The sequence below is a fragment of the Triticum aestivum genome, chromosome 4A (genome assembly GCF_018294505.1).
Source record: "Triticum aestivum cultivar Chinese Spring chromosome 4A, IWGSC CS RefSeq v2.1, whole genome shotgun sequence".
Taxonomy (NCBI): Eukaryota; Viridiplantae; Streptophyta; class Magnoliopsida; order Poales; family Poaceae; genus Triticum; species Triticum aestivum.
The window spans coordinates 524,202,626-524,217,505 of NC_057803.1; the positions used below are offsets into that span (position 1 = coordinate 524,202,626).

The 14,880-nt window shown below is 44.9% G+C and overlaps 1 long non-coding RNA gene across 1 annotated transcript; it reads left to right on the forward strand.

Annotated features, from left to right (window-relative positions):
- The first annotated feature begins 489 nt into the window (after window positions 1–489).
- LOC123086704 (uncharacterized) lies at window positions 490–2,628 on the forward strand. Its single transcript, XR_006441098.1, has 3 exons — window positions 490–738; window positions 901–1,047; window positions 2,256–2,628. It is a non-coding gene; the product is annotated as an uncharacterized lncRNA (long non-coding RNA).
- The last annotated feature ends 12,252 nt before the right edge of the window (window positions 2,629–14,880 follow it).

The window sequence follows — 14,880 nt, forward strand, 5'->3', positions numbered from 1 at the left end:
GGCCTAGTGCTCTCATGCGGAGTAGCTAGGGAGAGGTGGTGTCACTGCGGTGCGGTGCCAGACAGGTGTGGTACCGGAGGGGAGTGGCGACGCCTGATAGGGTTTTGCCCATGTACAAAATCAATAGATGCACCCAATTCGGCCGAAACCCTACCAAAGGAGTTTTTCTTTTTCTTTTTCGATTCTAGCCCCACCTTGGTTGCACCAAAACAAGTCGATGGAGGGGCTATCAAGCCGTCTAGTTTCTGTGAACCGCCCGGTTCACCGGGTTTTAGAAAACCGACTAGATCGACCAGTTTTTTGAAAAGAAAATACCAAAAATATAAAATGAAAATACAAAAAGTAAGATAAAATAAAGAAAATAGCTGTTATAAAATAATAATGTAAACTGCGTGCCAGTATTTGACACTCGACTTACCTTAGCACAGAACGCGCGGGAATTAACAAAAATCAGGCGCGCTTGCTCTGTTTCCCCCAAAATCGACCGCTGCTTTTCCCCCAAATTAGGCGGGTCGCCAAAATCCTCGGTGCCCGTCCACCACTCGTACGCAATCCCACTCCCCATCTCCTCGCTCCCCTCCCCCGCCCACTTCACCGCCGGCGACCGCGACGGCTCATCTCCTCCCTCCTACATCACCGCCGCCTGCAACCACCGGCGACCTTTCTCATGGGCTCAACCCTATCCCCCACCCTCCCCTCACGTTCTCTCCCAGATCGGATCGGATCGAGAATCAGCAGGTTAGCCGGTGGCCAGATTCGCGGCGGTCCGTCTCTCGGGCCTCTTTTTTATGCTCCTAGATCAGATCGAGCAGCAGGTCCATTGTTTATTTAGTAGGCCATGGAGTTGTTGACTCCATTGTTGATTTAACAGACTAGTCCATTGTTCATTCGATTTCACAGGCCATGGAGTTGGTGAAGTTGTCCCTCCTTCGTCAACTTGGTTAGAGGTCCAAGTTCGAGGGACCTGACGAGAAAGAGGACAAGGACCACCGGGAACCAAGACCTCCATATAGCCATGGCAATAGCCGCACCTTCCCCTTCCACAAGGTCTTCTCCTCCCCGCAACATGCATCTCTCTCTGTTCGTGGTGTACAAATTCTTGATTTTTTGTTCTATGGTTAGAGTAAGTCAGTAGAAAAGTTTGACACTTGATGAAATTCCATGGTGATTAGGTATAGGAATCCATCCTAGGAAATATGAGAGCAAAGCTGCCTATATTGACGAAATTCTTGATTGTTGGATCACGAGGATCTAGGATCTCTCTCTATCGACAAATCTGACTTGTTAGATAGCACTTTCACTTATAAGTACAGACAGATGAATTTGCATCACTTTTTGTTCGGCATGTGAAGACTGAGACGAGCAGACCCATTTGTAAACATCACTCATGCAGATTTGTTCCTAGTGTAGATTTGGACACAATCCCTCTTGACTTTGAGGTTTTTTCCCATGTAATCGCTACTCCGTTCGAAGCTATTTTCTATTCTGGTTGTGAAACCAAACTATGGTGACGAGGTCCCTCTTGGGTTTGGTTTACTCTGAGGTTGTGCACCACGATTCTAGGTTCTTGTGTAGTGGTATGACCAAATTCTGCAATTCATATCATATCTTGTTCTAGATGATGCGTTTATGGTTGATGCTTATGCTCATGAATGGCATTTCATTTTGCACCTGATCTAGCTCACTGTCATTGTTCCCTAAAATTGCTACTGGATATACATTGTTTGGTTAGTGCTTCCTTTCTTTGTGGACTAAATTGGATGAAGAAAATGTGTTGATTTTCTATGGTAAAAGGTTGCTACCTTGCCCTAGATGCCTACATTACTAGTTATGCTCTTTTCATCTACAAATAAATTATCACACTAGACTACCCTCTTATTGCTCATGTGGTCTTTTTTGGGAAGCCCAGTCCTGCTTTATAAATAACGTATCACACCTCACTGCCCTGTTTATTTTGTAGCTCACCATTTGCTGTTGTACATGCTGATTGTAGTCAATCTGTTGGATTCCTCGACCTAGTTACATCACATATTTTAAAATCGAGGTGCTAGTCTTTTTCATAAATTTGTTTATAGGCTATTCTTGTAAGTACCAAAATCTGATAATACATATGTTTGTGTGGCGTTGGCTGTGTGGTCATTTGTTACTCATTTTTTCTCCATGACCGGTTCAGCTTATGCAAGGGTAATTGTAGTTATGTATATTCACCACTTTTGCTACAGCCAAGTGAAGTAATTGATTGTTTCCTCATGCAGGTGTAGTAGGTGTTCATGGAAAAAGACAGAAATTTTTAGGAGATGAGGAGTTACTGAAACATTGGCTGCAGTGCAAGGCCTCAATGTGGCCAAATCAACTCAATGGTATGTTGTGCTGGGCACTCAATCATTATGTGAAGAGTTGTGAGTTTGCACTGCTACTATTTGAAGAAACTGTAAATTTTGAGACTTTAGTTGCTAGGGACGGAAAGCTGGATGTCTGGTGTATGTTTAGTACAGGTAGAAATTTTCTACCCTACCACTTGTTGTCGTACATGCTGGTTCTAGTTCATGTGTTGGATGCCTCAGACCTAGTTACATAATGATACGTCTCCAACGTATCTACTTTTCCAAACACTTTTGCCCTTGTTTTGGACTCTAACTTGCATGATTTGAATGGAACTAATCTGGACTAACGCTATTTTCAGCAGAACTACCATGGTGTTATTTATGTGTAGAAGGAAACGTTCTCAGAATGACCTAAAACTTCACGGAGACATTTTTCAGAAAATAAGAAAAATACCTTCCAAAGATGAAGGCCAGGGGGGCCACCACCTTGCCATGAGGGTGGGGGGCGTGCCTCCCCCCTAGGGCGCGCCTCCCTACCTCGTGGGCCCCCTATTGCCTCTCCGACTCCAACTCCACCTTCATATATTGAGTTTTAGGGAGAAACAAATCAGAGAGAAGAAATCATCGCATTTTACGATACGGAGCCACCGCCAATCCCTAAAACCTCTCGGGAGGGCTGATCTGGAGTCCGTTCGGGGCTCCGGAGAGGGGAATCTGTCGCCATCGTCATCATCAACCATCCTCCATCACCAATATCATGATGCTCACCGCCGTGTGTGAGTAATTCTATCGCAGACTTGCTGGACGGTGATGGGTTGGATGGGATCTATCATGTAATCGAGTTAGTTTTGTTAGGGTTTGATCCCTAGTGTCCACTATGTTTTGAGATTGATGTTGCTATGACTTTGCTATGCTTAATGCTTGTCACTAGGGCTTGAGTGCCATGATTTCAGATATGAACCTATTATGTTTTCATCAATATATGAGTGTTCTTGATCGTATCTTGCAAGTCTATAGTCACCTTTTATGTGTTATGATCCGTTAACCCCGAAGTGACAATAATCGGGATACTTACCGGTGATGACCGTAGTTTGAGGAGTTCATGTATTCACTATTTGTTAATGCTTTGTTCTGGTTCTCTATTAAAAGTAGGCCTTAATATCCCTTAGTTTCCGTAAGGACCCCGCTGCCAGGGGAGGGTAGGCCAAAAGATGTCATGCAAGTTCTCGTCCATAAGCATGTATGACTATATTCGGAATACGTGCCTACATTATATCAATGAACCGGAGCTAGTTCTGTGTCACCCTAGGTTATGACTGTTACATGATGAACCGCATCCGACATAATTCTCCATCACTGATCCATTGCCTACGAGCTTTCCATATATTGTTCTTCGCTTATTTACTTTTCCATTGCTATTGCTATCATCACTACAAAATACCAAAAATATTACTTTTACTACTGTTACCTTTCGTTACCGTTATCACTACGATCATATTACTTTGCTGCAGATATTAAGTATCCAGGTGTGGTTGAATTGACAACTCAGCTGCTAATACTTGAGAATATTCTATGGCCCCCACTACTAGGAAAAGGGCTATAGATAGGATTGACACTAATGGTGCACCAGGGAAGTAGTGCGCCACTACTATATACTAATGGCGCACTAGTTGGTGATGCGCCATTAGTGTGGAAGACACTTATGGCGCACCAGAAAATAGGTGCGCCACTAGTGATATTTTTTTTCATTTTTACATACATACTAATGGCGCATCCTACCGAAGTTTGCCATTACTAGTTCTAACTAGTAATGGCGCACCAGACAGGGAGTGCGCCAGTACTGAATTTTTTTTATTCTTTTTTTTGCAAAACTACTAATGGCGCACCGCCTCACAGTGCGCCATTACTAGTTTAAACTACTAATGGCGCACCCTGTAAAGTGGGCCATTAGTATATTTTTTTTTACTTTTCTGCAAAATTACTAATGGCGCATCACCTGTAGGTGCAACATTAGTAACCAGGGTTACTAATGGCGCATTTGCAGGTGGTGCACCATTAGTAACCTGGGACCCCAACAAGATATTTTGGACAGCCACACCTACCCACTCACTTTCCCCACTTCATTCCCTCCACCTCCTTCTCCAAGCTTTCGGCTGCCTCCTCCTCCTCACCTCATTTCCACCATAGATTCATCAAAATTAAGTGGTGAAATTACCTTTTTTTGATAGGTAAGTAAGGGGAAAGCTATCTTCATGATGTAGATCTACTTTTTTTCTCCCTAGCTCACTCCAACAACGTGCACATGCACTTTTTGTGGCCTAGCTAGATCTATGTATGTTTGTGTTGTTGCATGTGTCTGTGGTGTTGCATATATGTTTGTGTTTGCAGGTACCGGTATTTGAAATGCGATAGTTGCCAATATTTTGCCGGAATGTTGATTCATTTCCGTTTCGGCGAGAATTTTGGCACTATGCATTCTTTTTCGTCCTATTTTTAGGGAAGGTCATGCCAAAAAATTTCTTGGTTCTAAAATATCGTTTTGCTCTACCCCGCAGGCGACCATGGTCCGCACAATGACCGAAGGCATCGTGAATAGGTTTTTGAGCTCCGCGAAGGCCGAGATGCTTCAAAAGAACGAGACGGAGATAAGATGTCCGTGTCGAAGATGCAAGCTGAAGAGCCTTATTGCGGACCCGGATTTCGGGCAGGTGCGGGACCATCTGCTCTTGCGTGGTTTCATGGATCGCTATCGGTGGCAAGGTGATGAAGATGACTATGAAGTCGTCCATGGGGGCCGGGCAAGAAATGAGGAAGGGCAACAAGACAAGTACCACCTCGGCGAGGGTGGGCGAGAAGACGAAGAATCTCCAGGACATGATCACGACGGTGATGTTGTGCACAGTCATCATGTAAAAGATGTCGTACATGATGATGAGGAAGTTCAAGACGAAGGTCATGGTCATGAAGATGAAGATGCCGGAGCAGACGACGATGGAGGCTGGGTGCAGGACCCTCATATTCAAGAGCTGCTTCTCAAGCAGACGGATAACGCAAGAGCTGCCGTCCGAGAGAAAGCCAAGCTGGATCAACTAGAGATAGACGCGGTTACTCCATTATATGAAGGATATAGGCCCGAGGATACCCGCCTGAAAGTAACGCTCATGGCTCTGGAGATGAAGGTAAAACACAAAATGACCGAAGCATGCTTCAACGAGAACATGTCATACTGGCACGAACATCTTCCCCAGGGGAACAAGTGCCCGACCAGTTTCGAGGAGGCGAAGAAAATCGTGTGTCCTCTGGATTTACCGCACGTGAAATACCATGTGTGCGTGAACAATTTCATCATTTACCGGGACGAGCATGCGGAGTCTACCATATGTCCGGTGTGCGGCGTCACTCGATACAAGAAGAGGAAGAAAGCTCCTCGAAAATCAGTGTGGTACTTTCCGATCACTCCTCGTCTGCAGCGGTATTTCACGGACCCTAAGGTAGCAAAGCTCCTGCGTTGGCACGCGGATAGGGAGGAGAAGAAGCGGGAAGATGACGGAAATGATCCGGAGATAAATAAAAAAGACAAGATGTTGAGTCACCCTAAGGATGCGAGCCAGTGGCAAGTGTTGAACTTCGAATGCCCAGAATTTGGAAGGATCCAAGGAACATCATGCTGGGCGCGAGCACCGATGGAGTCAATCCGTTTGGCAGCCAGAGAAGCACACATAGCACCTGGCCTGTGTTTGTGTGGATGTACAACCTTCCCCCTGGTTGTGCATGAAGAGGAAGTACATTCACATGAGTATGCTAACTGAAGGGCCGAAACAACCAGGGAACGACATCAATCTGTATCTGGGGCTGCTGAAAGAGGAGCTAGACACGCTGTGGAAAACACCAGCCGATACGTGGGACGCTGCAGAGAAAGAATATTTCCCTATGAGAGCCGCACTGCTCACGACGGTGCACGACTATCTCGGTTACGGATATCTCACGGGGCAGGTAGTCCACGGATTTTCTGGATGCGTAAGGTGCATGGATGACACAACGTATCGCCAGCTAGATAGAGATCCTGGGTCTTCGAAAACCGTGTTCATGGGACATCGAAGGTGGCTTCGCGACGATGACCCGTGGAGGAAACGCAAGGATCTGTTCGATGGTGAAACCAAACCCCGAAAACGCCCGCGTACGAGGAGCGGCGAGAAAATAGACGAGCTGTTGAAAAATTGGAAAGGTTGCCCACTGCCGGGAAAGAAGCAAAAGGCGCCAGAGCCGCTGCTGAAGGTATGGAAAACGAGGTCTGTTTTCTGAGACTTGCCGTACTGGAAGATCCACCGTGTGCCTCACAGCCTTGATGCCATGCATATCACGAAGAACGTGTGCGATAGTCTGCTTGGTACCCTGCTCAACATGCCAGAGAGGACCAAAGATGGCCGAAAGCAAGGGCAGACTTGAAATCAATGGGCATCAGGCAGGAGCTTCACACTAATGATGATGATGATGATGATGAGGCGAAGCAGGACACAGAAACTCGTCGCAAAGGCAAAAAGGCCAAGAAGACCAGAAGTGACTACCCTCCCGCGTGCTTCATTCTAAGTCAGGAGGAGATCGAGCAGTTTTTTGTTGGAAATATGCCCTAGAGGCAATAATAAAAGTGTTATTATTATATTTCCTTGTTCATGATAATTGTCTTTTATTCATGCTATAACTGTATTATCCGGAAATCGTAATACACGTGTGAATACATAGACCACAATATGTCCCTAGTGAGCCTCTAGTTGACTAGCTCGTTGTGATCAACAGATAGTCATGGTTTCCTAGCTATGGACATTGGATGTCGTTGATAACGGGATCACATCATTAGGAGAATGATGTGATGGACAAGACCCAATCCTAAGCCTAGCACAAAGATCGTGTAGTTCGTTTGCTAGAGCTTTGCCAATGTCAAGTATCTCTTCCTTTGACCATGAGAGCGTGTAACTCCTGGATACCGTAGGAGTGCTTTGGGTGTATCAAACATCACAACGTAACTGGGTGACTATAAAGGTGCACTACAGGTATCTCCGAAAGTATCTATTGTTTTATGCGGATCGAGACTGGGATTTGTCACTCCGTGTAAACGGAGAGGTATCTCTGGGCCCACTCGGTAGGACATCATCATATGCGCAATGTGACCAAGGAGTTGATCACGGGATGATGTGTTACGGAACGAGTAAAGTGACTTGCCGGTAACGAGATTGAACAAGGTATCGGTATACCGACGATCGAATCTCGGGCAAGTAACATACCGCTAGACAAAGGGAATTGTATACGGGATCGATAGAGTCCTTGACATCGTGGTTCATCCGATGAGATCATCGTGGAACATGTGGGAGCCAACATGGGTATCCAGATCCCGCTGTTGGTTATTGACCGGAGAACGTCTCGGTCATGTCTGCATGTCTCCCGAACCCGTAGGGTCTACACACTTAAGGTTCGATGACGCTAGGGTTATAAAGGAAGCTTGTATGTGGTTACCGAATGTTGTTCGGAGTCCCGGATGAGATCCCGGACGTCACGAGGAGTTCCGGAATGGTCCGGAGGTAAAGATTTATATATAGGAAGTCCTGTTTCGGCCATCGGGACAAGTTTCGGGGTCATCGGTATTGTACCGGGACCACCGGAAGGGTCCCGGGGGGCCACATGGGCTGTAGGGGGTGCGCCTTGGCCTACATGGGCCAAGGGCACCAGCCCCAAGAGGCCCATGCGCAAGGAAACTTGGGGAGGGAAGAGTCCTCAAAGGGGAAGGCACCTCCGAGGTGCCTTGGGGAGGATGGACTCCTCCCCATCCTTAGCCGCACCCCTTCCTTGGAGGAGGGGGCAAGGCTGCGCCCTCCCCCTCTCCCTTGGCCCTATATATAGTGGGGAAAAGGAGGAGCAATCATACCTAAGGCCTTTGGTTGCCTCCCTCTCCCTCCCGTGACACATCTCCTCTCCCGTAGGTGCTCGGCGAAGCCCTGCGGGATTGCCACGCTCCTCCACCACCACCACGCCGTTGTGCTGCTGTTGGATGGAGTCTTCCTCAACCTCTCCCTCTCTCCTTGCTGGATCAAGGCGTGGGAGACGTCACCGGGCTGTACGTGTGTTGAACGCGGAGGTGCCGTCCGTTCGGCACTTGATCATCGGTGATCTGAATCACGACGAGTACGACTCCATCAACCCCGTTCACTTGAACGCTTCCGCTTAGCGATCTACAAGGGTATGTAGATGCACTCCTCCTTCTACTCGTTGCTGGTCTCTCCATAGATAGATCTTGGTGTTACGTAGGAAAATTTTTGAATTTCTGCTACGTTCCCCAATAGTGGCATCATGAGCTAGGTCTATTGCGTAGATTCTTTGCACGAGTAGAACACAAAGTAGTTGTGGGCGTTGATGTTGTTCAATATGCTTACCGTTACTAGTCCAATCTTGTTTCGACGGTATTGTGGGATGAAGCGGCCCGGACCGACCTTACACGTACTCTTACGTGAGACAGGTTCCACCGATTGACATGCACTTGGTGCATAAGGTGGCTAGCGGGTGCCAGTCTCTCCCACTTTAGTCGGAACGGATTCGATGAAAAGGGTCCTTATGAAGGGTAAATAGCAATTGGCATATCACGTTGTGGTTTTGCGTAGGTAAGAAACGTTCTTGCTAGAAACCCATAGCAGCCACGTAAAACATGCAACAACAATTAGAGGACGTCTAACTTGTTTTTGCAGGGTATGCTATGTGATGTGATATGGCCAAAAGGATGTGATGAATGATATATGTGATGTATGAGATTGATCATGTTCTTGTAATAGGATTCACGACTTGCATGTCGATGAGTATGACAACCGGCAGGAGCCATAGGAGTTGTCTTTATTTTTTGTATGACCTGCGTGTCATTGAAGAACGCCATGTAACTTACTTTATTGCTAAACGCGTTAGCCATAGAAGTAGAAGTAGTCGTTGGCGTGACAACTTCATGAAGACACGATGATGGAGATCATGATGATGGAGATCATGGTGTCATGCCGGTGACGATGATGATCATGGAGCCCCGAAGATGAAGATCAAAAGGAGCAAAATGATATTGGCCATATCATGTCACTATTTGATTGCATGTGATGTTTATCATGTTTATGCATCTTGTTTACTTAGGACGACGGTAGTAAATAAGATGATCCCTTACAAAATTTCAAGAAGTGTTCTCCCCTAACTGTGCACCGTTGCTACAGTTCGTTGCTTCTAAGCACCACGTGATGATCGGGTGTGATGGATTCTTACGTTCACATACAACGGGTGTAAGACAGTTTTACACAGCGAAAACACTTAGGGTTAACTTGACGAGCCTAGCATGTACAGACATGGCCTCGGAACACGGAGACCGAAAGGTCGAGCATGAGTCGTATAGTAGATACGATCAACATGAAGATGTTCACCGACGTTGGCTAGTCCGTCTCACGTGATGATCGGACACGGCCTAGTTGACTCGGATCATGTGATCACTTAGATGACCAGAGGGATGTCTATCTGAGTGGGAGTTCATAAGATGAATTTAATTATCTTGAACATAGTCAAAAGACCTTTTGCAAATTATGTCGTAGCTCGCGCTTTAGTTCTACTGTTTTAGATATGTTCCTAGAGAAAATATAGTTGAAAGTTGATAGTAGCGATTATGCGAACAGTAGAAAGCTTATGTCCTTAATGCATTGCTCAGTGTGCTGAACCCCAAACGTCGTTTGTGGATGTTTCGAACATCGAACATACACGTTTTGATAACTACGTGATAGTTCAGTTAAATGGTTTAAGTAGAGGCACCAAAGACGTTTTCGAAACATCGCGGAACATATGAGATGTTTCGAGGGCTGAAATTGGGATTTCAGGCTCGTGCTCACGTCAAGAGGTATAAGACCTCCGACGATTCTCTTAGCCTGCAAACTAAGGGAGAAAATCTCAATCGTTGAGCTTGTGCTCAGATTGTCTGAGTGCAACAATCACTTGAATTGAGTGGGAGTTGATCTTCCAAATGAGATAGTGATGTTTCTCCAAAGTCATTGCCACCGAGCTGCTAGAGCTTCGTGATGAACTATAACATATCAGGGATAAATAAGATAATCCTTGAGGTATTCACGATGTTTGACACCGCGAAAGTAGAAATCAAGAAGGAGCATCAATTGTTGATGGTTGGTGAAACCACTAGTTTCAAGAAGGGCAAGGGCAAGAAGGGATACTTCATGAAACGGCAAATCAGCTGCTGCTCCAGTGAAGAAACCCAAGGTTGAACCCAAACCCGAGACTAAGTGCTTCTGTAATAAGGGGAACAGTCACTAGAGCAGAATTACCCTAGATACTTGGTAGATGAGAAGGCTGGCAAGGTCGATAGAAGTATATTGGATATACATTATGTTAATGTGTACTTTACTAGTACTCCTAGTAGCACCAGGGTATAAGATGCCGGTTCAGTTGCTAAGTGTTAGTAACTCGAAATAAAAGCTACGGCATAAACGGAGACTAGCTAAAGGTGAGCTGACGATATGTGTTGGAAGTGTTTCCAATGTTGATATGATCAAGCATCGCACGCTCCCTCTACCATCGAGATTTGGTGTTTGCGTTGAGCATAGACATGATTGGATTATGTCTATCGCAATACGGTTATTCATTTAAAGAGAATAATGGTTACTCTATTTATTTGAATAATACCTTCAATGGTCTTGCACCTAAAATGAATGGTTCATTGAAATCTCGATCGTAGTGATACACATGTTCATGCCAAAAGATAGTAATGATAGTACCACCTATTTGTGGCACTGCCACGTAAGTCATATCGGTATAAAATGCATGAAGAAGCTCCATGTTGATGGATCTTTGGACTCACTCATTTTTGAAAAAGTTTGAGACATGTGAACCATGTCTATTGGTATATATGCATGAAGAAACTCCATGCAAATGGACCGTTCGGACTCACTTGATTTTGAATCACTTGAGATATGCAAATCATACCACATAGGCAAGATGACTGAAAAGCCTCGGTTTCAATAAGATGGAACAAGATAGCAACTTGTTGGAACTAACACATTTTGATGTGTGCAGTCCAATAAGTGCTGAGGCATGCAGTGAATATCGTTATGTTCTTACTTCACAGATGATTCGAGTAGATGTTGAGAATATTTACTTGATGAAACACAAGTCTGAATTATTGAATGGTTCAAGTAATTTCAGAGTGAAGTAGAAGATCATTGTGACAAGAGGATAAAATGTCTATGATACGATCATAGAGATGAATATCTGAGTTACGAGTTTTGGCACACAATTAAGACATTGTGGAAAATGTTTCACAATTAATACCGCCTGGAACACCATACTGTGATGGTGTGTCCGAACATCATAGTTGCACCCTATTGGATATGGTGCGTACCATGATGTCTCTTATTGAATTACCACTATCGTTCATGGGTTAGGCATTAGAGACAACCACATTCACTTTAAATAGGGCACCACGTAATTCCGTTGAGAGGACACCATATGAATTATGGTTTAGAGAAACCTAAGTTGTCGTTTCTTAAAAGTTTGGGGCTACGACGCTTATGTGAAAAAGTTTCAGGCTGATAAGCTAGAACCCAAAGCGGATAAATGCATCTTCATAGGACACCCAAAACAGTTGGGTATACCTCCTGTCTCAGATCCAAAAGCAATAAAGGATTGTTTCTTGAATCAGGTCCTTTCTCGAGGAAAGGTTTCTCTCGAAAGAATTGAGTGGGAGGATGGTGGAGACTTGATGAGGTTATTGAACCATCACTTCAACCAGTGTGTAGCAGGGCACAGGAAGTTGTTCCTGTGGCACCTACACCAATTGAAGTGGAAGCTTATGATAGTGATCATGAAACTTCAGATCAAGTCACTCCCAAACCTCGTAGGATGACAAGGATGCGTACTACTTGAGAGTGGTACGTAATCCTGTCTTGGAAGTCATGTTGCTAGACAACAATGAGCCTACGAGTTATGGAGAAGCGATGGTGGGCCCGGATTCCGATAAATGGCTTTGGGCCATAAAATCCGAGAGAGGATCCATGTATGAAAACAAAGTGAAGACTTTGGCAGAACGGCTCGATGGTCGTAAGGCAAATGAGTACGGATGGATTTTAAAAGGAAGACAGTCAATGATGGTAAGAATTACCATTAAGAAAGCTCGACTTGTTGTTAAGATGTTTTCCGACAAGTTCAAGGAGTTGACTACGATGAGATTTTCTCACTCGTAGCGATGCTAAGAGTCTGTTGGAATTATATTAGCGATTACTGCATTATTTATGAAATCTTGCAGATAGGATGTCAAAACATTGTTTCCTCGACGATTTTCTTGAGGAAAGGTTGTATGTGATACAACCGGAAGGTTTTGTCAATCCCGAAAGATGCTAATAAGTATGCAAAGCTCCAGCAATCCTTCTAAGGACTGGAGTGAGCATCTCGGAGTTGGAATGTATGATTTGATGATGATCAAATATTTTGGGTTTGTACAAAGTTTATGAGAAACTTGTATTTCCAAAGAAGTGAGTGGAAGCACTATAGAATTTCTGATGAATATATGTTGATCAGAAACGATGTAGAATTTCTAGAAAGCATATAGGGTTATTTGAAAGGTGTTTTTCAATAGAAAACCTGGATTAAGCTACTTGAACATTGAGCATCAAGATCTATAAGGATAGATCAAAATGCTTAATAGAACTTTCAAATGAGCACATACCTTGACATGATCTTGAAGGTGTTCAAGATGGATCAGTCAAAGAAGAAGTTCTTGCCTGAGTTGTAAGGTACGAAGTTAAGACTTAAAGCTCGACCTCGGCAGAATAGAGAGAAAGGACGAAGGTCGTCCCCTATGCTTAAGACATAGGCTCTACAGTATGCCATGCTGAGTATCGCACCTGAAGTGTGCCTTGCCATGAGTCAGTCAAGGGGTACAAGAGTGATCCATGAATGGATCACAGACAGCGGTCAAAGTTATCCTTGGTAACTAGTGGACTAAGGAATTTTCTCGATTATGGAGGTGGTAAAAGAGTTCGTCGTAAAGGTTACGTCGATGCAAGCTTAACACCTATCTGGATAGCTCTAAGAAGAGATACCGGATACGTATTAGGGGGCAACAAATTAGAATAGCTCCAAGTAGAACAGTTATTTGGAATAGCTCCAAATAGAGCGTGGTAGCTACATCTAGGAGATGACATAGAGATTTGTAAAGCACACACGGATCTGAAAGGTTCGGACCCGTTGACTAAAACCTCTCTCACAACCAACATGATCAAACCTAAAACTCTTGGGTATTAGTCACATGGCGATGTGACCTGTGAGTGTTAATCACATGGCGATGTGAACTAGATTATTGACTCTAGTGCAAGTGGGAGACTGTTGGAAATATGCCCTAGAGGCAATAATAAAAGTGTTATTATTATATTTCCTTGTTCATGATAATTGTCTTTTATTCATGCTATAACTGTATTATCCGGAAATCGTAATACACGTGTGAATACATAGACCACAATATGTCCCTAGTGAGCCTCTAGTTGACTAGCTCGTTGTGATCAACAGATAGTCATGGTTTCCTGGCTATGGACATTGGATGTCGTTGATAACGGGATCACATCATTAGGAGAATGATGTGATGGACAAGACCCAATCCTAAGCCTAGCACAAAGATCGTGTAGTTCGTTTGCTAGAGCTTTGCCAATGTCAAGTATCTCTTCCTTTGACCATGAGAGCGTGTAACTCCTGGATACCGTAGGAGTGTGTTGGGTGTATCAAACGTCACAACGTAACTGGGTGACTATAAAGGTGCACTACAGGTATCTCCGAAAGTATCTATTGTTTTATGCGGATCGAGACTGGGATTTGTCACTCCGTGTAAACGGAGAGGTATCTCTGGGCCCACTCGGTAGGACATCATCATATGCGCAATGTGACCAAGGAGTTGATCACGGGATGATGTGTTACGGAACGAGTAAAGTGACTTGCCGGTAACGAGATTGAACAAGGTATTGGATACCGACGATCGAATCTCGGGCAAGTAACATACCGATAGACAAAGGGAATTGAATACGGGATTGATTAAGTCCTTGACATCGTGGTTCATCCGATGAGATCATCGTGGAACATGTGGGAGCCATCATGGGTATCCAGATCCCGCTGTTGGTTATTGACCGGAGAACGTCTCGGTCATGTCTGCATGTCTCCCGAACCCGTAGGGTCTACACACTTAAGGTTCGATGACGCTAGGGTTATAAAGGAAGTTTGTATGTGGTTACCGAATGTTGTTCGGAGTCCCGGATGAGATCCCGGACGTCACGAGGAGTTCCGGAATGGTCCGGAGGTAAAGATTTATATATGGGAAGTCCTATTTTGGCCACCGGAAAATGTTCGGGATTTTTCGGTATTGTACCGGGAAGGTTCTAGAAGGTTCCGGAGTGGGGCCCACCTGCATGGGGGGACCCACATGGGCGTGGGTAGTGGGGGCAAGGCCCCACACCCCTGGTCAAGGCGCACCAAGATCCCCCCTTAGAAGGAATAAGATCAT